This window comes from Schistocerca cancellata, chromosome 1 (genome assembly GCF_023864275.1).
Source record: "Schistocerca cancellata isolate TAMUIC-IGC-003103 chromosome 1, iqSchCanc2.1, whole genome shotgun sequence".
NCBI classification, from domain to species: domain Eukaryota; kingdom Metazoa; phylum Arthropoda; class Insecta; order Orthoptera; family Acrididae; genus Schistocerca; species Schistocerca cancellata.
In genome coordinates, this window is record NC_064626.1 from 560213444 (window position 1) to 560236750 (window position 23307).

A 23307-nucleotide genomic window follows, 5' to 3' on the forward strand; every position below is an offset into this window, starting at 1 on the left:
TTACTGTGAATCTGTGTGTAAAACAAATGTTATTTATATGTAATTCTATAACTACTAATGAAACATGGAAGTGAAAAGCAATGCATTCTCATCAGTTGTGAAATCAGTGTTCATTTAAGTATGGCTTCCTTAGTGAAGAACTTAAATTTTAGAATGTGAAGTTAATTGTAGATGATGTTGTGCCTGGCCTTAAATTATGAGATTGTTTCAATTGCAAATTAATATCTTCCCTGAAACTCCACATACCCAGACCTCATACCTCATACCTTAGAATATATGAGGGCTGTTCAATAAAGAATGATCATATTTTTTTTTTGTTTTTTGACAATGAACCTTTACTCATCCTCATAGTTTTGATGGCCCTTCTCAAAGTAGTCTCCCATGAATGTGATGTACTTGTTCCAGTGTTTCTGCCAGTCTTCAAATACTTGCTGGAAACCATTTTTTGAGAGCTCCTTCAAAATTGCCTCCACAGCCACTGCTTCTGATGATTGATAATGCCTCCCATGGAGTTGTTTCTTCATGTTAGGGAATAGAAAAAAGTCTCATGGGGCTAAATCTTGACTATAGGGAGGGTGAAGGATACACTTCACATTGATTTTCGCAGGATATTCAGGACATGCCTGTAGTATTGTCCAGTCACTGATGTATGTGCAGGTACAACATGCTGATAAACCATTCCATGAATATCAAAGAATGAGATAACCACAACTTTCCCAGCAGAAGCAACCACTTTTGCTTTTTTGGGCATTGGTGATGAAGGAGATTTCCACACTGAGCTTTGCTCTTTGCTCTCAGGATCAAAATGATGTAGCCAAGTTTCATCAGCAGTGATTACATTTGAAAGAAACTCCAGATCTTCCTCTAACATCAACTTTTACTGCATGCAGACCTGCACACGAATGTCCTTCTGTTCGGGAATCAACAAACTTGGAACCCATCATGCACAAACACGTGTCGTGTAATTTTTCTGTCCCCAATGTGTGGGTGGCACACAATGAAATGTTCAATATTTCAGAAAGTGATCGTAAGGCAATTCGTTGATCCTGTCTCACAACGACAGCAGCAATGTTGATGTTTTCTTCCGTAAGAGCAGTAACTGGAGCACCGGGTCCACACACCTTTGAAATTGATTGTCTCCCCTCTTTAAATATTTTAAACCACCTTCGATCTGTGCTGTAGAGAAGAACAGACTCCCCATTGGCCTCCTGTAACGTTGTATAGGCCTCAGATGAAGATTTGTTGAGATGAAAGCAGAATTTTAAAGCCACTCACGTGTTACCTCCATTGCAGCAGTAGGCGATACTGAAAATGTCTGACCTCGCCTGCCTCTCACAGGTGGGAACCAGGAGTCCCAACAATGAAGCTACTACAGTGTGTTTGTTGCACATTAAGCTAACCAAATATCATAAGATTAAATTTTAGTGTGAGAAATTATGAACATAAAAAATTATGATTATTCTTTATTGAACAGCTCTCATATTTCAATGGTGAGTTGAGCCGCAGAGTCTTCAAATAATCAAGATGAGTATCAAAATTGTTTTTGGCTAATGCAGCAGCCACAACCACTATTGGAACTGATATTCTGCAGTACTGTTCTTCATCTTACTTTATTTCATCATCACCACCACCACCACCACCATCCAGTTCTATCACTTAATGATGTGGCCTCTTTGAGTCAGCATGTAACAAAGCATCCCAGTAAGATCTTCCATTTCTTCTGATCCTGAGCTTCCCATTGCCAATTGAATCCCACTGTCTTCCTTATATCTCTGTCCCATCTGTCTGGTGGTCTTCCTCTAGGTCTTTTTTGGTGAATTGGGCTCCAGTCTAGGGCTTGTTTAGCCCATCTACCATCTTTGGTTTGAGCAACATGACGAGCCCACTGCTATTTCAATGTATTCACTCTTTCCATTATGTCAGTGACCTTTGTTGTTCGTCTTAGCTGGCCACTGTGGCTGAGCGGTTCTAGGCACTTCAGTCCGGAACTATGCTGTTGCTATGTTTGCAGGTTCGACTCCTGCCTCAGGCATGGATGTGTGTGTTGTCCTTAAGTTAATTAAGTTTAAGTAGTTCTAAGTCTAGGGGACTGATGACCTCAGATGTTAAGTCCCATAGTACTTAAAACCATTTTTTGTTCGTCTTATTTCAACTGCTCTCTTCCTGTCTTCTTTCATGTAACCCAACATTGATCTTTCCATTCCTCTTTGGGCTATTGTTAGCTTCCTATCAATGAACTCATTTAATGTCCATGTTTCACAGTCATAAGTTATTACTGGCAATATACATTGGTCAAAAATAGATTTCTTCAGCTCAACCGACATCTTAGATTTCAAAATTGAAGAGTGCCTCCCATAAGCTTAGCAGCCCAGTTTAATTCATCATAATATTTCTGGTTTTAAATCTCCTTTCATGTTTATCGGTTGACCCAGATAGATATATTCTGTGACTCTTTGGAGTTGTGTACTTCCAACAGATATACTTCCCTCAGGTGTCCATTTGTTGATCATTATCTTGGTTTTATCAATGTTCGTTTTTAGTCCAACTTCAGAGCACATTAATGCAAGTTCATTAACTAATCCTTGAAGTTCTTCTATGTCATTTGCAAATAGGACAATATCATCCACAAACCTCAAGTTGTTCAGCCTTTTTCTGAGAACTTGAATTCCCTTTTCTACCCAATTCTATTTAGACATGGCTTTTTCTAAGACTGCTGAACATAGTTTGGGAGGTATAGAATCACCTTGCTTTACACCCTTTTCAATGGGAAATTCATCAGTATCTTTGGTAATGCTCACAAAGGCTGTGGAGGTTTTGTAAATGTTATGAAAATATCTTAGCTAAATACTTTATGGATTCCTCATCCATCAACTTAAGATCATCAACTGGGAGGTCATCACTACCTGGAGCAGTCCCTTTTTTCATATTGTCTGTTGCATGTTTGACTTCTGATGGGTGTATTTCTGGAATTTGGGAGATAGAAGCATCCAATTTGTCTAGGATCAAGGTATCATCATTGATTTTACTGTATAGGCTAGTATAGAAATTTTCAATATATTCAAGTATTTTTTTTTCTTATCTGTAATTCATCCTTGATTTGTGTCTAATGCCATTAGCTGATTCCTTCCACCATAAGCATTTGCTTGGCTTTCCTTAAACTAGACTTCTACTCAGTACTGGCTTTTAGTGTTTCTTCTTCATACTTCTTGATGTTGTCTTTCATGCTCTTTCTCAGACCTTTGCACAGCTCTGCATGTTCTATCTTATCTTTGTCTGTATCAACTTTCATTCTTCTTCTGTTTTCCATCAAACCTGTTGTTTTATTTGTCAGTTTCTTGGGTTGGTTTTGAGATTTTCATAAGCCACCCACTTCTTCAGGTGTCGTAATTATTGCCTTTGATACTTCTTCTGCCTCACATTCTTTTAAATTTCTCTTAATTCTTTCTTGAAAGTCCTCTTTCCATTCTCCAAGATATCTGAAATTTAAAATTTTACTTTTTCATTTAATTAATTTTAATATTTCATGTTTTGTATTAAATTCAAATCTTGCTCTTGCTAATCAATGATCAATGATCATCTTTAATGTTTTGAGGCCTATTGATGAGAATGAAGTCTATCTCATTTTTCACTTCAAAGTTAGGACTCCTACAAGTCCATATGCGACTTGGGTGCTTCTTGAGAAACATATTCATAATTGTTGTTTTCATGCATTCTGCAAATTGTACCAATATTTCCACATTTGGCAACAACTGAATCACCATCTTAGGATGTTCCAACTTTCGCAATAAAGTCTCCAATTATGAATGTATAAAAACAGTCTCTGCCATTCTCATACATTTCCTTCAGACATTCATATAAGGGGTCTATCTCTTCATCTGAGTGAGTAGACATAGGTGCATATGCTTGAACTATTTTGATCTTATACCTGTCTGATATTTTTAGGACCAAGCGTGCAATTCTGCTTGAAATTTCTTCTAATACTGTTATCTTGTCGACAATGGTTTTGTTTACTAAAAGTGCAGCTCCATTTAATTTTCCATTTGGTTCTTCACAGTAATGTAAGAGATCCTCTGAATTCAAGCAAAGGCAGTTTTCGCCTTTATGGTGCACTTCACTTAAACCAACGATGTCCCAGTTCATTTTCTCTAGTTCCTCTTCTATTTCCATTAATCTGTCATCTCCCACTAGCGTACGGCAGTTGTACGTACATATTTGAAGGCATTGCTTCTCTCGTTTTTTAGACTTAGGGTTTTGTGACACTGAAGCAGCTCCCACCTGGAGATCCGAACGTGGGGCTATTTTAACTCTGGAACATTTTACCTTACTGACCCACATCATGACTCAGAGGTGAGAAGCATAATCGCCACACTTGCTTCAGAACAGATTGGTGATATAACTTTCCAGGCCACCCCTAACATGGGGTACAGTACAGACGCCTTTGGCCGCTCCTCTGGAGTACAGGTGCCACCTGTGCCTGAGAAGTGTAGGTTGGAAAATGGACAACTCCTAGCCCTCAAAACCTAATAGTGTCAGGGTCGGAAAAGAACAAGAGTTGGCCGAGGATGGCCAGATAGGAAAGATGAAAGTGAGGAGCCTGGCATAAGTAAGTGGAAGCAATGCGAGGACTCAGCTCAGGGCCCATTGTTGCCAGCCACGTACTAACTAGGTATAAGTCCCAAGGGAGGTCTTACTGTATTTAGCCTTTACAAATTAGGTAGTACTGATAAAGAAATATGAATGCTTCTTTGTCATCATTATAATATATTCTTATTGATTGGACTGGCAGAAGACCCTTACTGTTTTGTCAGGATGGAGACTGAGGACCAGTGTGGCACTGTTAGATGCAATAAAACAGTATTCAAGGTTATTCCATTTATTATTCAAAATATACAAGTCCTTGCCATGTCTTATGTAATGGCTGGTGGCTACATAATCCAGAGAGCTATCTGCTGAATCCAACAGTGGACTAAAAGCTGCCAAGAACACTTCATCAGCTCAGTGTGGAAGTTAGTGGCACCACGGTGCACCAGTTCGCCACCTGCCGGTGAGGCAGGCCTGTTTGAAGATGGCAGCAACCATGATGCTTCTCTTTGTTACACATGCCATTTCTGGGCTTACTCAATCCATCACAGATCACTTCCCAAATTGTCCCAATTGGTGGACTGCAAAGTTGGATGCCGTGGTGATGAACCTGGCCCATCAGTACAGTAGGCTGTCAGACTCATATGACACTGGTGTTTTAGGGCAGCTTCTACCACAGGTCAGAGCCATATTGGTAGACCTCTGTACTATCCATCAGTGCTGGCTGCTGTTCTGACTTCAGTACTGGATGCTGGACTTCATCATCTATGGCTACAGGTTGCTAATCTCATGTAAGAGCAACACCAGAACAATTCACACACAAGATACAACCACATCATTACCAGAGAATTGTGTGTGAACAATATGAACACCATAGACCAAGTGCCCTATGATACTGAGGGTGGAGTATTTATGTCATCAAGGGAATGTTCCATTCTATAATGTCATTTGTATTGACTGAATCAGTTCTGCTCTTCTCTAGTCATCAGTGGCCTTCATTTCTGCTACATATGCTTAACAAATTTGTTATGGTATCTTTACTGGTTAGTCAAAGTCCTTCTAGGTATTGTTTCACCTTACATAACAGTACAAGGGCAGTTTGGTTAATGCTTCCTAGCTGGTGGCTGTTAATACATCCGCATGACTGAGTAATGTGAACTGTTTGACCTCAGAAAATTTTACTTTCTCATTTCATTACTAATTTTTGTGTTACAGTAGTTTTAGATGTGGGTCTTGTGCCAGGATCCTTTGTTGTAGTGAAGATATTAATTTTGCATTTTATTTCAGACAATGAAAAATACTTTATTCTGAAGTATGATCTAAAAATGAGACCCTACAGGAAAAAGACACAAAAATATTTCAACCTGGAAGTGGACTAATCGAGGCGATGAATGAAAATTAGAAAGCTAGCAGAGGACATGCAAACAATGTACCAGAGCATAATTCAAGATATGTATATAAAGTACAAGACTTTTTATTTTTGAATCAAATACCTAGTCTGTGAACATAGTAGTAAAAATCACAATGTATGAAAGTCCAGTAAACTTGTTAAGAAAAATTTTAGCTAAAATGCATGAAATGCATGGCAGCCAACTTGAAATCTGAAATAAAATCCAATAATGACCCTTCAAAGTTGGAACTGCAGTGTACAGTAAAATCTACAATGAAATCCAGCAGTGACTCTTTAAGATTTGAAATACAGAAGAGTGGTGAATAAATAAGCAACAAATTAACAGAAACATACATCACTTTTGATAGCACAGTAAAAGAAATTAATTTTAAAGTTAGTCCAGCTGTTAAAGAGGAATATTTAATTGCGGCAGATAGTAGCATTCTTGTTGTACAGGAAACTTGTATAGATATAACCCTGGCATTCATGAACTTAGCTGTAGAATGTAGGGAACTTGACCATGCTTATAAATTTATCAAGTGAAAAGTAATCAGAAGTAAAAGTGAATTAAAAGCAGAACTGCATATGAGAAATTTTGGTAGGACAATTAATGACTGTAGTTTAATATTATGAGAAGGATAGATTGCTACTCACCATATAGAGGAGATGTTGAGTCGCAGACAGGAACAACAAAAAGACTGCTACACATGTTAACTTTCAGTCAAAAGCCCTTCTTCTAAAGTAGAAGACACAAACACATTCACACAAACACAACTCGCACACACATGACCACTGTCTCTGGCCACTGAGACTGGACTGCACACAGCAGCAGTGCCTCAAGTCCATGATCCATCACACTAACTACAAAGTAAATAGTCAGCACTGCAGAGTCCACTTGTAGAGGTGAGTCAGCTAACAGCACTCAGGAGCCAGAGACCAGGTGGCCTTATATCTATCTCACTGTGGAAACTCATGCGACTGGCCTACAATTTCACCCTTGTTCCGTCGCAGGTGTCCTCACTGATGTGTGCAATGTTATACATATTGTTACATTTTATCATCCGTCTGCATGTCCAATAGACTTACTAATGGAACTGGTATTACTTGTTATTTCTATACTTCTATCATCTGAAAAAATGAAAAAACTGCTTCTGCCAGTGAAAGACCATTTATAAATATCAAAAACAACAGAGAAGCCTTATGATACACCATGTCTGATTGCTTCAAATTCTCAGTTTCTGTTATATTATTGACCTGGAAATGATACTTCCTGTCATTCAGATAAAAAAATCATGAACATGTTACATTTACTATTACATAATATTTCAATTTTTGTTCGAAGGTATCATGTTCCACACAATCCAAAGGCTTATCCAAGTCATAAAATATTCCCAATGGTAGTGACTGTTGATTTATTGACAACAGATATCAGTTGTCAAGGTAAATATTACGTTTTTTCAGTTGATTATCATAACTGCAATCCAAACTGTTTGCTACTGAGTGCATAAAAATTATTTTACATGTTTTTTAATACAAATTCAAAATATTAACAATAATGAAATGGGTCATGCGTTTTTTACTAATGTTTTGTCTCCTTTTTTGTGACATGGGCCCAGTGTCCCACTCGGAAAGTACCACTACAAAAATATCCATAACATAAGTAACTCAATAAATCCAACCCAACAACATGACCACAGCAGACTCCAGCATGTAAGCTACCCTATGACCACTCAAGAACGCGATATTGTGGCTAATGCCAGACTCAGAAGTGAGAAACCACATATTGAAGAAATCAGATCAATTTCTGATGGAAATTATGCAAATAGCTGAAGCCCACAAAACTCTCCATGCAACACAGAATTTGTTTATGATGAAAGAAGACATCATGGCAGGCAACTCTTGGCACCAGTTATACGGGTGTTACGTCCCTCTGGCAGGGCCCCCACCACGTCAGTGGCCCAGACAACCTCATAAACAACTACATCAGTGGCAATAAGCCACGTCAGCAGCAACACTGTTGCCCAGCTATAAACATTGTGTCCTATATCATACAGGCAATGCTTTCCCCATCAACACATAAAATGCCATAGGTGTGGAAGAAAAAGGCCCTTGAAAGAGGTATGTTGTATCGGCTCCAGTACAGATATGTCCCAAGCTGTGTAAGTGAGCCAAGTGAGGGAGCAGTCTACAGAAGTACCTACATCTCAAAACATAGCCCAGAAAATGTTCTTGGATAAATTCACTGACAATGACACAGTGCTACTATGTCACTGCTGCACCAATCTACATACTTAAATTTAGGGACATTGCCACTACAGCCAACTAAAATAAGTCTTTGAGCCTATGAATGTCATCATTTGCCTCTGCTAGTAAAGTTTCCAGTTTTACTTACATATAACATATAGTCAGTAAATTCTCTGATGGTAGTTGACTTCGAAGTCAACAATGTCATCAGGGTAGACTGCTTCCACACTTTTGGTTTTTGATCATGAAAGAGTTCATCCTACACAAAATGATGGGCCTTGTACTATCTTAAAGACTCTGTGTTATGATTAACTTCAATTTTTTGGAGTAGAGAAGACAACAGATTTTGAAGGTCATGTCATTCTTAGTGTCAGTTGTCCCACATTTTATCAAAGCCCACGCGGTGCCCTTGACTCTCAAGGACACCCTCAAAACAGAGCTGAATAGGCTCATTCATGGAGATGTGCTACCACCTACACCCCTCATCAATGGGCCACTCTCCTGGCAACAATACGTAAACCTAATCGTGCCTTGAGACTTAATGGTGATTTCAAAGATTATGATGAAGTGGAAACTTATCCTTTGTTGATCCCAGATGATCTCATTGGAACTTTAGGTCATGGCATCTTATTCACTAAAACTGACCTCACAAACGCATATTTCTAAATCCCATTGGATGCAGTATCATTGACTTATCTAGTGTTAAACAAGCCAACTGTTATCTTTTGGAATCTTTTCAGTCTCTGCCATATTTTAATATTTCATGGCTCAACTGCTACATGATATTCCCAACTGTACTAGGTACCTCAGCCATTTTTTGGTGACAGATGAAACTCCAGAGGATCACCTTCACAACCTTGAGCTTTCTGTTCAGAGGCTGTCAGAAAGAGTGCTTGAATGCAACATTCACAAGTGTTTTTGTATATAATCTCCTTTGACATATTTAGGGTTTAAACCCTCAGTAAATGGACAGAAACCAAGATGAAGGATTATGCAGGAGTGATAGATTAAATGTAGCCACCCATGACCATTAAGGACTTACATGTGTTTCAAGGTAAGATCAACTGTTCAGTGCAAACCTAGCACAACTCTCCTAACACTTAACCAGCTGTTGTGCCAAGGTGCACTTTTGTAATGGCCACCTCGCTGTCAAGAAGCTTTCAAAGCTTTAAAATATTCCCTTAAGCAGGCATTATGTTTAATGCTGTACATTCCTCGTCTGCCTCTGGTATTAGCAATGCAACCTAGCAACCTGCCCCCCCCCCCCCTTCTGCCTCTCTCTCTCTCTCTCACACACACACACACACACACACACACACATTCAATATCAATGCAGTCCTACCCCATTACTCCCTTGTGGTGGTGCTACTTCACTTCTATTATTTTTTAACATTTGGACTTCATTTTCTAAAAATTTTTGTCAGCCAAGAATCTGGCACTCTTTTCATTTAGCTCACATAATGTGTTGCAGATTATATTGCAATCTAAATGGCAAAAGCTATGAAAAATATTGATTTAGTAATTTTTTTGTTCTCAAGTCAATTCTATTTTGCACCATTACACAACTCCACACGAGCCATCATGTTCACTTTCAGCCAACTACTGGGCTGGCCTATTACATGTGAGCTGAACAGCTGTGTTCTATGGCTGACCTTTACTTTCCCTTCTAGCTGGACCTTCATTTCCCTTGAGTGACCACACATTTGTGGTTCTCACCATGTAGCGGAGATGCTGAGTCACAGATAGGCACAACAAAGAAACTGTCACAAATAAAGCTTCTCTCTCTCTCTCTCTCTCTCTCTGTGGTCTTAGGGGCCAAAAGCTTTATTTGTGACAGTCTTTCTGTTGTGTCTACCAGTGACTCAGCATCTTTGTCATATGGTGAGTGACAACTTTCCTATTCATAAAATTGTTACATTCCATACTGGATTTTCCATTGTTTCAATATTGATATTAATAATCTCTGGCACCTAAATGTAATAGTACTATCACCGTGCTCTCTCAATTATTTGCATTCACCTGAGGAGTAACAATGCTGGAAGATTATCTTAAAACTCAGAGAGTTTGGACGCACATACATTCTTTTGTACAGTAAACTACAAATTGCCCCAGTGGTCAGGGGGTTCCAATAATAGCAGGAATAGATGAGGGTATCTTTCAGTTTGGAATCTATATTAATAACTTTGAAATTCCAGTCTGTTAAAAACTCATTCATAAGAATCGGATGCATTATGTGTGGCCTTACTGTCAATTGAGTGTCATTTTCAGGTTACCAGCTTCAAGATGATCTGGCAGGTGATGTCTTTTCAGTGTCAGCAGCTACTGCAGGTAGTGTTACTTGGAATCCTTACCATTTGACTTCCACATAATTGGCATACTGGAAAGGCTTTGTAAGCTTTGTTTGGAAACAGAAAAACTTTTTGGATATTATTGAGTACTGTGGTTGTTGCAAATAAAGATGGGGTAAAAAGTCTTGAATTAAATACATTACTTCACTTGTATGGTTCTGTGTCAATACATAAACAACATCTATTGATTAAAATCAAACAATGGAAAATTGAGGATGGAATAATTATGATATTATGGAAAGTATATCTATTGATTAATCCAATGAAGCAAGCTGTTTGTAGTTTACAGCATATGCCTTCACGTAATCATCTGCCACATAAAATTGCCATGATAAAGCTCACTGTTATTGTAGGTACCCCTAAAATGCTGTTTTTCTAGGATCATTCCATTGGGAAATGGAGGTGGTTACTTGTCACAGTAGACAAGAAAATCAAAGCCATCTAGATAGAAACTGAAGCTGCATGTGAGACTGTTTGAGCAAGACTCTCTATCAGGGTTGGGATAAAATGATAATTAGATCCTTGTATTGCCCACCAGGCTCATCTGATGTAACCAAAAACTTTAGAGAAAGCATCAGTTCACTTGCATGTAAGTACCTCAATCATACTGTAATCATTGGTGGAGACCTCCATCATTTAACAATTAATGGGGAAAATTACAGCTTTGTTAGTAGTGGGCATGATAAGACATCCTGTGAAACTTTACTAAATACCTTCTCCAAAAACTAACTAGAACAGAAAGTTAGGAACCCCACTCATAATAGGAATAAGCTGGATTTAGTGGCAACAGACAGACCTGACCTCTTAGAGGATGTCCACATCAAAACTAGTGTAGTGACCATGACGTGGTTGTGGCAACAATGACTGCCAAAGTACAAAGGACAACTAAAACAAGCAGAAAGATATGTACATTCAGTAAAGTACATAAAAAATCAGTAGTGTCACATCTCAGTGAGAAACTTGAAACTTTCATTACAGGGCAGGAGAATGTAGAGGAGCTATGGCTCAACTTAAAGAATAGTTGACCATGCACTGGATAGATATATATGTATCCAGCAGAACATTTCAAAATGGTAGGAAACCTCCATGGTATAAATTCACTATAAAGAAACTTCTAAAGAAACAAAGATTACAGCACAATTGGTGTGAAACAAAGCATTGCGCTATAGAAAGAGTTATGCTGAATGAAACATGTTTGGCTGTCAAGAGAGCAATGCGTGATGCCTTCAATGACTACCATAGCAGAATATTGTCAAATGATATTTCACAAAACCCAAAGAAATGTTGCTCATGTGTAAAGACTGATAGTGCCACCAAAGTTAGAGTCCAGTTGCTTGTGAATGTTTATTCATTTATTTGTCCAAGAATCATTTTAGTACATTGTTTGTACATGTGATGTAGGATAGTGGTAAACCTTGTTAATTTACAATACAGTAGTCATTTTGATTACATTGTTGACATAATCAAAATGCATAATAATGCAGGTTGGTGTACCACATCACTTCTTGGGTCAGTTAGTTTATTTTCATTCATAATCAACTCTATATTACTGTGATTAACTGGCCTGATGCCCATTTCTTTCCTTATAATTTGCCAGGTTGCTTTATTCTTGGAATTACACAATATTTTGTCTTTCTCTAGTTTTTCTACTTTTGAAGTAATCCGTGTTAGTATTCTTTTGTATCTTTTGAAATATGTAATAAAATCAGGATTAGAATTTTGCTTGGATTACTCATTCAATCTCGTTTTATTTTGATATGATATCCTTATCCCATTTGTAATCCACTTGTTTGTTTTTTGAGTAGAGTTAAATGTAGTTATTTTCTTGGGAAAAGCCGAGTAGAGTTAAATGTAGTTATTTTCTTGGGAAAAGCCATTTCAAAAATATGTTTGAATGTAGCCATAAACTTATCATATTTCTCATTGGTATCATTACAGTCATATACATCTTTCCAACTTTCACCCTTTAGGAGAGAACATTTTTTGTACTGAATTCCTTACAGTGTGTCATATTCTACTGCGAATTGAGTGTCCTGAAATATTCATTGCAAGAATTTGAGCATTGTGATCACTAAACCCTGTGTTTACAACTTATATGTTATAGGTATATTTGCATATATTTATCAAGATCTGATCAATAATAGATGCAGAGGTTGGTGTTTCTTGAGTTGGTTCAGTTACCATTGCACTGACATTGAACAATTGTAGTGATTTATGTCATCTCTGAATTTATTGGATTTTGAGAAATCAGTATTAAAGTCACCACAAATAATTATATTTTTCTTGAGAGAGTGAATTTCTTCCAAGAGTTCCTCCACGCAATTGTAAAACACTTTTTTGTCTCCATCTGGCAAACTGTATGCACAGATAATAACTGTATTTTGCCTTGGTAGTTCAGCTATTGAGAGTTCTATATCTTTTTCACAGGACAGCTTATGGTGTTTAGTTACACTATTGAATTCAGTATTTTCTCTAACATATACACAGGTACCCCCATAACTCGATATTTTCCTACAAAAACTAAGGGTGGTAAAGCAAAAGCTGAAATGTTTAACTCCATATTCAAATGTTCCTTTACAAAGGAAAACCTGGGAGAATTGCCACAATTTAATCCTCATACCACTCAAAAGATGAATGCAATAAGTATGAGTGTCACATATATTGAGAAACAGTTAAAATCATTAAAATTGAACAAAGCTCCAGAACCCAATGAAATCCCTGTCAGATTATTTACTGAATTTGTGGCTGAGTTAGCCCCTTTTCTAACTATAACCTGTTGTAGCTTCCTCAAACAAACAACAAAGCCCAATGCTTGGAAAAAAGCACAGGTAAGATCTGTGTACTAAAAGGGTAATAGAAGTGATCCACAAAACTACCATCCAGTATTCTTGACAGTCATTTGTTATAGAATCTTATAACATATCTGAGCACAAACATAATGAGGTATCTTGAACAGAATGACTTCCTCAATGCCATCCATCATGAATTCCGAAAACATCGATCACATGAAACCCAACCACACTTTTTCACATGGCACACTGAGAGTCAGGTAAATGCAGTATTTCTTGATCTCTGAAAACCATTCCACTCACTGCTACACCTATGTTTACTGTCAAAAGTATGGTCATTTGGGGTATCAAGTGAATTTCGTGGGTGGATTGAGGACGTTTTGGTAGGAAGGGTGCAGCATGCTATCTTGGATGATGAGATCATCTGATGTAGAAGTAACATCTGGTGTTCCCAGGGATGTATGGTGACACCCTTGCTGTTCATGTTGTATATTAATGATCTTGCAGACAATATTAATAGTAACCTCAGGCTTTTAGCAGATGATCCAATTATCTAAAATGAAGTGCTATCTGAAAGAAGCTGCATAAATTTTCAGTCGATTGTGATCAGATTTCAAAGTGGTCCAAAGACAGGCAACTTGCTTCAAATGTGCAGAAATGTAAAATTGTGCTCTTCCAAAAACGAAAAATACACAGGATCCTATGACTATAATGTCAATGAGTCACTGTTGGAATCTGCCAACTCATACAAATACCTGGGTGTAACACTTTGTAAGGATGTGTAATTAAATGATAACATAGGCACAGTTGTGGGTAAAGCAGGCGGTAGGCTTTGTTTTTTGGTAGAATACTGGGGAAGTGCAATCAGTCTACAAAGGAGATTGCTTACAAATGACTCAGATGATTGGTTCTAGACTATTGCTCAAGTATTTGGGAGCCGTACCAAGTAGGACTAAAGGGGATATCGAATATATACAGAAAAAGGGTGGCACAAATGGTCACAGGTTTGTTTGATCAGCGGGAGAGTGTCACAGAGATACTGAAGGGACTGAACTGGAAGACTCTTGAAGATATACATACACTATTCTGAGAAATTCTATTAACAAAATTTCAAGAACCAGCTTTAAATGATGACTCTAGGAATGAACTGCAGCCCACAATGTATTACTCACTAGGAATCATGAGGATAAGATTGGAATAATTACTGCATGTACAGTGGCATTCAAACAATCAGTCTTCCCCCACTCTACATGTGAATAAAATGGGAAGAAACCCTAATAACTGGTATAACTCGTAAAATGGGGTGTATCCTCTGCCATGCACCTCACTGTCATTTTCAGCACACAGATGTGCATGTAGATGCAGAAACAGTGTATAACACTAGATTGCAATAAGACTTTATTTTTAATATGAAGTATCCCAGGGGGTCTTATATGGGGGGCTGGAAATCAATAGTAGGAAAGGGAAGAAAAGGAAAAATTGTAGGTATATATGAATTGTGGGAAAGCCATGAAAGAGGAAGCCACCTGGAAGAATTTAGCAAGGAGCATAATATAACCATTGCTAACACTTGGTTTAAGTATCATGAGACAATGTTGTACACATGGAAGAAATCTGGAGATACCAGAAGGTTTCGGACTGATTATGTAATGGTAAAACAGAGATTTTGGAATGAGATTTTAAAATGTAGGTCATTTACAAGGGCAGATTTGGACTCTGACCACAGTTTATTGTTTATGAACTGTGGATTGAAACTGAAGAAATTACAAAAAAGTTGGAAATTAAGGAGATGGGACGTGGATAAGGTGGGAAAAAAACAGATTTTTTAAGAATTTCAGAGGGAGCATTAAGCAAAGACTAACTGAAAGAGGGGAAAGGAATACAACAGGAGATAAATGGGTAGCTTTGTGAGATGAAGTAGTGAAGGCAGCAGAGGATCAAATAGGTAAAAAGACAAGACCTGCCAGAAATCCTTGGATATCAAAGGACATACTGAATTTAAATAATAAAGGGAGATTATAATAAATGCAGTAAATGAAGCAGGCAAGAGGGAATATAGATATCTAAAAACTGAATCTGACAGGAAGTGTAAAATGGCTAAGCAGGAATGACTAAAGAACAAATGTAAGGATTTAGAAGCATACATAACTAGGGGAAGATAAATACCACCTATAGGAAAACTGAAGAGACCTTTGGAGAAAAAATATGCAACTGTGTGAATTTCAAGAGCTCAGATGAAAGTAGGGAAAGCTGAAAGATGGAAAGAGTAGACAGAGGAACTGTACAAGGGATGACACTGTGAGAAAGGAGCAGATGACATTCCATCAGAACTACTGATAGCCTTGCAAAAGCCAGCCATGACAAAACTATTCCATCTGGTGTGCAAGATGTAAGAGACAGGCGAAATACCCTCAGAGTCCAAGAAAAATGTAATAATTACAATTCCAAAGAAAGCAGATGCTGAGAGTTGTGAATATTACCAGACTGTCAGCTTAATAAGTCCTGGTTGCAAAATACTAACATGAATTATTTACAGAAGGAAGGAAAAACTGGTAGCAGCCAACCTTGGGGAAGACCAGTTTGGATTCTGGAGAAATGTAGGAACATGCAACGCAGTACTGACCCTACAACGTCTCTTAGGAGATAGGTTAAGGAAAGGCAGACATACGTTTACACCATTTGTAGGTTTAGAAAAAGCTTTTGACATTGTTGATAGGAATACTCTCTTTGAAATTCTGAAGATAGCGGGGGTAAAATACAGGGAGAAAAAGGCTATTTACAACATCTACAGAAATCAGATGGCATTTATAACAGTTTAGGGACATGAAAGGGAAGCAGTGGTTGAGAAAGGAGGGAGACAGGGTTGTAGCCTATCCCCAATATTATTCGAGCTGTACACTGAGCAAGCAGTAAAGGAAACCAAAGAAAAGTTTGGAGTAGGAGCTAAAGTTCAAGAGGAAGACATAAAAACTTTGAGGTTTGCCGATGACATTTTAATTCTGTCAGAGACACCAAAGGACTCTGGAAGAGCAGTGAATGGAATGGACAGTGTGCTGAAGGGAAGATATGAGATGAACATCAACAAAAGCAAAATGAAGATGACTGAATGTAGTTAGCATAAATCAGCTGATACTGAGGAAATTAGATTAGGAAATGAGACACTAAAAGTAGTTAATGAGTTTTTCTATTTAGGCAGTAAAATAACTGATTACAGCTAAAGTTTGGAAGATGTCTACATCTACATGATTAGTCTGCTATTCATAATAAAGAATTAATAATAAAGTGCCTGGCAGAGGGTTCAATGAACCACCTTCAATGTATCTTTCTACCACTCCACTACTGAACGGTACACAGGAAAAACAACCACTTAAATTTTTCTGTGCGAGCCCTGATTTCTGTTATTTTGTTGTGATGATCATTCCTCCCTATGTAGGTGAATGTCAACAAAATGTTTTCATAATCGGAGGAGAAAACTGGTGATTGAAATTTCATGAGAAGATCCCATCACAATGAAGAACGACTTTGTTTTAATGATTGCCACTCCAATTAATGTATCACATCTGTGGCGCTATCTCCCCCATTTTGTGATAATACAAAATGAGCTGCCCTTCTTCGAACTTTTTTAGTGTCTTCCATCAGTCCCACCTGATGCGGATCCCACACTGCACAACATTACTCCAGAATAGGGTGGACTAGCATGGTGTAAGTAGTCTCTTTAGTTAACCTGTTGCACTTTCTAAGTGTTCTGCCAATAAATTGCAGTCTTTGGTTTGCTCTACCCGAAACATTATATATGTGATCATTCCAATTTAAGTTATTTGTAATTGTAAACCCTAATGTATAGTTGAATTTACAGCCTTCAGATCTGTGTGACTTACCATATAATTGAAATTTAGCGGATTTCTTTTAGTACTCATGTGAATAACTTCACACTTTTCTTTCTTGTTCAGGGTTAACTGCCTCTTTTTGACCATACAGATATCTTACCTAAAGTATTTTGCAATTCGTTTTGGTCATCTGATGCTTTACAAGATGGTAAATGACAGCATCATCTGCAAACAGTCTAAGAGGTCTTATCAGATTGTCTCCTATGTTGTTAATATAGATCAGGAACAGTAGAAAGCCTATAACACTTCCTTGGGGAATGCTAGATATTACTTCTGTTCTACTCTATGACTTTCCGTTTACTACTACGAACTGTGACTAAATCACAAATCCAGTCACACAACTGAGGCAATGTTCCATAGGCACGTAGTTTCGTTAGTAGACACTTGTGAGGAACGGTGTTGAAAGCCTTCTGGAAATCTAAAAATTTGGAATCAATTTGACATTCCCTGTCAATAGTACTCATTACTTCATGAGTATAAAGAGCTAGTTGTGTTTCACAAGAATGATATTTTTTGAATCCGTGCTGATTATGTGTCAAGAAATCATTTTCTTCGAGGTACTTTATAATGTTCAAACACAATATATGTTCCAAAACCCTACTGCAAATCAACATTAGTGATATGGACCTGTAATTCAGTGGATTACTCCTACTTCCCTTTTTGGGTATTGGTGTGACTTGAGCAATTTTCCAGTCTTTAGATACAGATCTTTCTGTGAGCGAGCAGTTGTATATAATTGTTAAATATGAAGCTATTGTATCAGTATACTGTGAAAGGAACCTGACTGGTATACAATCTGGACTGGAGGCCTTGCCTTTATTAAGTTTTTTAAGCTGCTTTGCTACACCGAGGATATCTACTTCTATGTTTTTCATCTTGGCAGTTGTTCTTGACTGGAATTCAGGAATATTTACTTCATCTTCTTTGATAAGGAGTTGCGGAAAACAGTGTTTAATAACTCTGTGTTAGTGGCAGTGTCGTCAGTGAATTCATTGTTGTTATTGCGCAGTGAAAGTATTGATTGTGTCTTACCACTGGTGTGCTTTATGTATGACCAGAATCTCTTTGGGTTTTCAGCCAGATTCTCAGACAGATGTCTGTAGACTGGCAGTGGCAGTGGCAAGAAAAGCATTTCTGGAAAAAAGAAATTTTTTACATTAAACATACACAAGTGTTAGGACATCTTTTCTGAAGGTATAGCAGTGTACAAAATGAAATGTAGTTGATAAATAATTCAGAAAAAAAGAGGATAGAAGCTTTTGAAATGTAGTGCTACAGAAGTGTGCTCAAGATCAGATGTGTAGATTGTCTAACTAATGAAGAGGTACTGAATAAAACTAGGGAGAAGAGAAATTTGTGGCACTTGACCATAAGAAGGAATTAGTTGATAGGACACAGTGTAGAACATCCAGGGACCATCAATTTAATACTGGAAGGAAGTGTTAGGGGATAAAAATTGTAGAGGGAGACCAAGAGATGATTACTGTGAGCAGTTTAAATAGATGAGTGTTCCAGTAGTTATCTGGAGCTGAATTGATTTGCACAGGATAGAGAAGCATGGAGAGCTGCATCAAACCAGTCTTTGGACTGAAGACCCCTCCAACAACAACTGAGGTAAGACACTAATTTCCCATGACTTCTCTTGATCCCTTTTTGAAGAGTGTTTTAACTTCACCATATTTCAGTATCTCTGAGAAGTGGCTTTCTTTTTAAGGTGTTGTTTAATTGCTTGTGTTAGTGCCTATGCACTTATGTTGTGTAATGCTTTAACAACTTTAGATGGTATTCCATCTCAACTTGCAAAGTTTTGGTTTTTTAATGATGAGATTGCATTTTTGACATCTTTTCTGGAAACTTTTAAAACTATTTTAAAGTGTTACTTACCCTCATATGGTGGGAGGTGAAAGCATATAATGCACTCAGGGATACTGTCAAAAATGATTGTTTGGGTGGTCCAGGTGTTATGGTGTGGGGAGGCGTTGCATGTGCATACTGACCTCCAAAACTTTGAACATGATAGACTCACTGGTCAACATTATTGTGACTTTGCACTCCTTCCCCATGTCCAACTTTTCAGCAGTACATTCAGCCCTGACTTCATTGTTATGGATGACAATGTGTAACTGCACTGTACAATACAGGTGGAAGAGCTCTCAGAATGAGAGGATGTATGACAAATGTATTGTATATTTATTTATTGGTCCTGTGAATCATACACTGTACAGGGGTACATGGTCATTCCCCATGTGGGATGCATTGGGAGACGTATTGCAGGATATCCACATGCAACAAGCACCTTCCAAGAGTTGCCGACTGCACTGGTGAAGGAGTGGTATGCCATACCACAAGAACTCCTTACCAACTTTGTGGCCAGCATGATAGCATGTTGCAAAGGATGCACTGCTGTCCTATTAAGAACCATATTCAACCTTTTTGTAACGCCCAGGAAACCATCATAAATCATAGTAACTTCAGAGTAATTATTGTCTGTGAACAAAAGTGTCATTTCTGTTGATCTCATTGTCTATTTCTTTTAGTTACATTCTGTACTATACTGTGGCAGTTCTTCCTATGTATTGTCCAAGTTTCATCAAGCTATGTTACTTGGCAGTAACTTACTTCTGCACAGCAGTGTATGATGCATGATTCTTTTTATTTTTATTTTTTTTATTTTTTATTTTATTTTTTTTTCGGGAAATTCAGTTAACATAGTGCAATCCCGGGATTGGAATGACTCCTTACCCTCTCCCTTAAAACCCAAATCCTTTTGTCTTTCCCTCTCCTTCCCTCTTTCCTGATGAGGCAACCGTTGGTTGCGAAAGCTAGAATTTTGTGTGTATGTTTGTGTTTGTTTGTGTGTCTATCGACCTGCCAGCGCTTTTGTTTGGTAAGTCTCATCATCTTTCTTTTTAGATATATTTTTCCCACGTGGAATGTTTCCCTCTATATTATATATATATATATATACATACATACATACATATATATATATGTATTTGTCTGCTTGTGTCTGTATATGTGTGGATGGATTTAACTTTCTGTATCATTTATTGACCTGTCCTATATCTGTACAAGATGTCACAGGAACAAACCTAAATAAATAAATAGTTTTGGGTTAAAAGGCAATACCAGTGAATGTCTCCAAAAATTCAACACAGTCTCAGCAAAATTGTTGAAAATGTCATACTCTCCTTAAAAGACAAAAATTCTGCTGGATGGGATGGAATACCCACCAAAATACTTAAAAAAAGTTTACAACAAATAGCTCATCCTCTCATCTCATAATAAACAAATCCTTCGAAGTAGGTTACTTCCCTCATCTCTTGAAATACATGGAAGTACAACCGTTGTTTAAAAAAGGTTCAAAAGATGATATGGGAAATCATTGCCCCATCTCTATACTCCCTGTCATATCAAAAATATTTGAAAAAAATTGCTGCTTTACAGATACAAAGCTTCATCACATAGAATGACATTTCACATAACCAATTTGGCCTCCAACAAGACAAAAACACAGTAGATGTGATAAACGAGTTTATTGAAAAAATTACTTCATCACTAGATAGGAAAGCTAAGGTCACAGGAATATTCTGTGATCTTACAAAAGCATTCAACTCTGTAAACCATGCCCTGATGCTTTTCAAACTCAACAGGTATGGAATAAGAGATGTTGCTTTGAAATTGTTTGAACCATATCTCTTAGAAAGGAAACAAAGGGTAGTAATCACATCAAATGGAGCAGATCACTTCTCTGAATGGAAAACTGTGTCACAAGGTGTTCCTCAAGGTTCAATCCTTGTACCCATTTTATTCCTGTTCTATGTAAACGACTTGCCTCTCAATATAAATAGTCATTTAACTTTGTTTGCAGATGATACTCTGCCCTAATTGAATATGAAAAATTTGACAACATACCACAGAGTGTCATGAATATGTTAAGTAACCTGGAAACATGGTTCAGTCAAAATGGCTTAAGGCAAAACATTTCAAAAACATGATGAGTTTTAAAACCAAACATTCAAAAACTGAAGAAATCTGTGTCACTCACAGCAATCAAAAAAATGGAAGAACTTGATTCAGTCAGGTTTCTGGGAATAAACTTAGACAGAACTTTGAGCTGGAATTCTCATATACAATATCTAGCAAATAAATTGAACAGCCTTGTATTTGCAATGGAAATTTTAGCTGTGCCACTGATATGGCCACCAGGAAAATAGCATATTATTGGTACTTTGAATCGGTTATTCGATATCGAATAATTTTTTGGGGAAACTCGGGAAATGTTACACGAATTTTAAAATTGCAAAAAAGAATCATTCACAACAAGTGCTCTGCACAGCCAGGGCCTCGTGTCAACCATGACTTAAAAACCTAAAAATATTAACTGTCCCTTCTTTATACATATTTGAGATGGTTCTTTTCCTACGCAGCAGAGATGATCTATTAAAAAAATCACTTTGAACACTCATATGACACAAGACATAAAAAGAACTTTATTTTCACCTCTCATTGCTTAAAACTGCATGCTCATACTCCTCAGTATATAACCATGAAAATTCACAACACAATAAAAGGGTGTGACATAATGAATATGGAGATAAATATTATAAAAAGCAAGTTACAACATTTTCTTATTGAATAATGCCACTACTCTGCGGAAGATTTCATGAAGGATGAAGTGATACTTTGAGCTGGATCCCTAAAATGGAATAAAAATTTATGATAGTTATAGTAGATGTAAATACTGTAAGTTTGACAAATTGCAAGTAAGCAAATGCTCCACAAAGTATTATTGTAAGTGTGACAAAATTTTAAATAAGCAAATTGTAACCTTGGCATGTCTCCTGTACATCAGATATATGTTCTCAAATTGTGTACATTATGAGATGAATAAAACACATTTTACGTTTCACATTACTATTACTGAGCAGATTAATTCATGCAGGACAGTGTGTGTGTACTTCATTTTAGTGCTATACCTAAATTTTTGACATGTCTCCTGTATGCAAACCATGTGCATTGCAAACGTACATCATCAGTTGATTAAACTACAATTCACAATTAACCTTGCCTTATAAAAATTGTGTGGTTTTCCTATTACCCTTGTTAGTTTAATCCACAGCCCTGAAAATTTAGTATCAACGTAGGATGTCAAGTCTGTTTTTTCTATGAACAAAATGCCAAATGCTGCAAGAATAAAGGGGAAACATTCTCAAGAATTTTTTATTTATTTATTATGTAATGTCAGTCCCATCCAAAGGACAACCTTCAGACATGTGGAACAAAACAAGGTATATATTCAGTACACAAATCAGGAAGTCCTGAAAGAGATCAGTGATCAGTGAGCACTTATACAAAGAGAGTACTGTCCAGTGTGCACTCCATTATTCTGCATCAAGTGGAACTAATGCTTTTTAGGGCACTGTCATCATCGGTTTCAAGACTAATCAGTACAGATAATATTGTCAAATTTTGCACTGAATTAAACCATGTACAAATGCCAAATAGAGTAACAAAGAGTATACTGAATAAAGAGTACACCTGCTGGTACCAGAAATAGACATTAATTGACATAAACTGAATGAAATTTTTTTTGAGAGTTTCCTTGGATTGAGACGTAACCGATAAGTTCATAGATCTACATAATGTACCTGATACCTGATTCATGTGGGAGTAGGGGATACACTATTCAAGTAAATTATGCAATCCCCAAGAGAACTTGAGTCATCGACACATTGTTCTTTTATTATGTTGACCTACATTTGTGATTATGTTTCTTATTGTTGCATGTATTCATTACCATATTGTTTAAGTCTCTTTAAAGTAATGTAATCAATTGCAAATGGCAAAGTTACTCATCTCATTTTATATACTAAATTAGGATATTATACAAATGGAAACTTCATGTATACACATTTCAGTCCAGTTAATTCAATAGTTTCAGGTCCACAAAGACAGAAATTCATTTATGCAATACAATTTTCAAACAAAATTTAGATCTTCATTCTATCAGCAACTTCAGTGAGAAAATGAGAACAAATAGAAAGGAAGCCAATGTGGTCTCCAGA

The 23307-nt window shown here is 37.2% G+C and overlaps 1 long non-coding RNA gene across 1 annotated transcript in view; it reads right to left on the bottom strand.

The window, feature by feature from the left end:
* The window catches only part of LOC126181063 (uncharacterized), a 39830-nt gene that overhangs the window by 5519 nt on the left and 11004 nt on the right, over positions 1-23307 (bottom strand). Inside the window, exon 3 of the long non-coding RNA XR_007536696.1 lies at positions 18272-18373. This is a non-coding gene — a long non-coding RNA (uncharacterized LOC126181063). The remainder of the gene's footprint in view (positions 1-18271; positions 18374-23307) is intronic.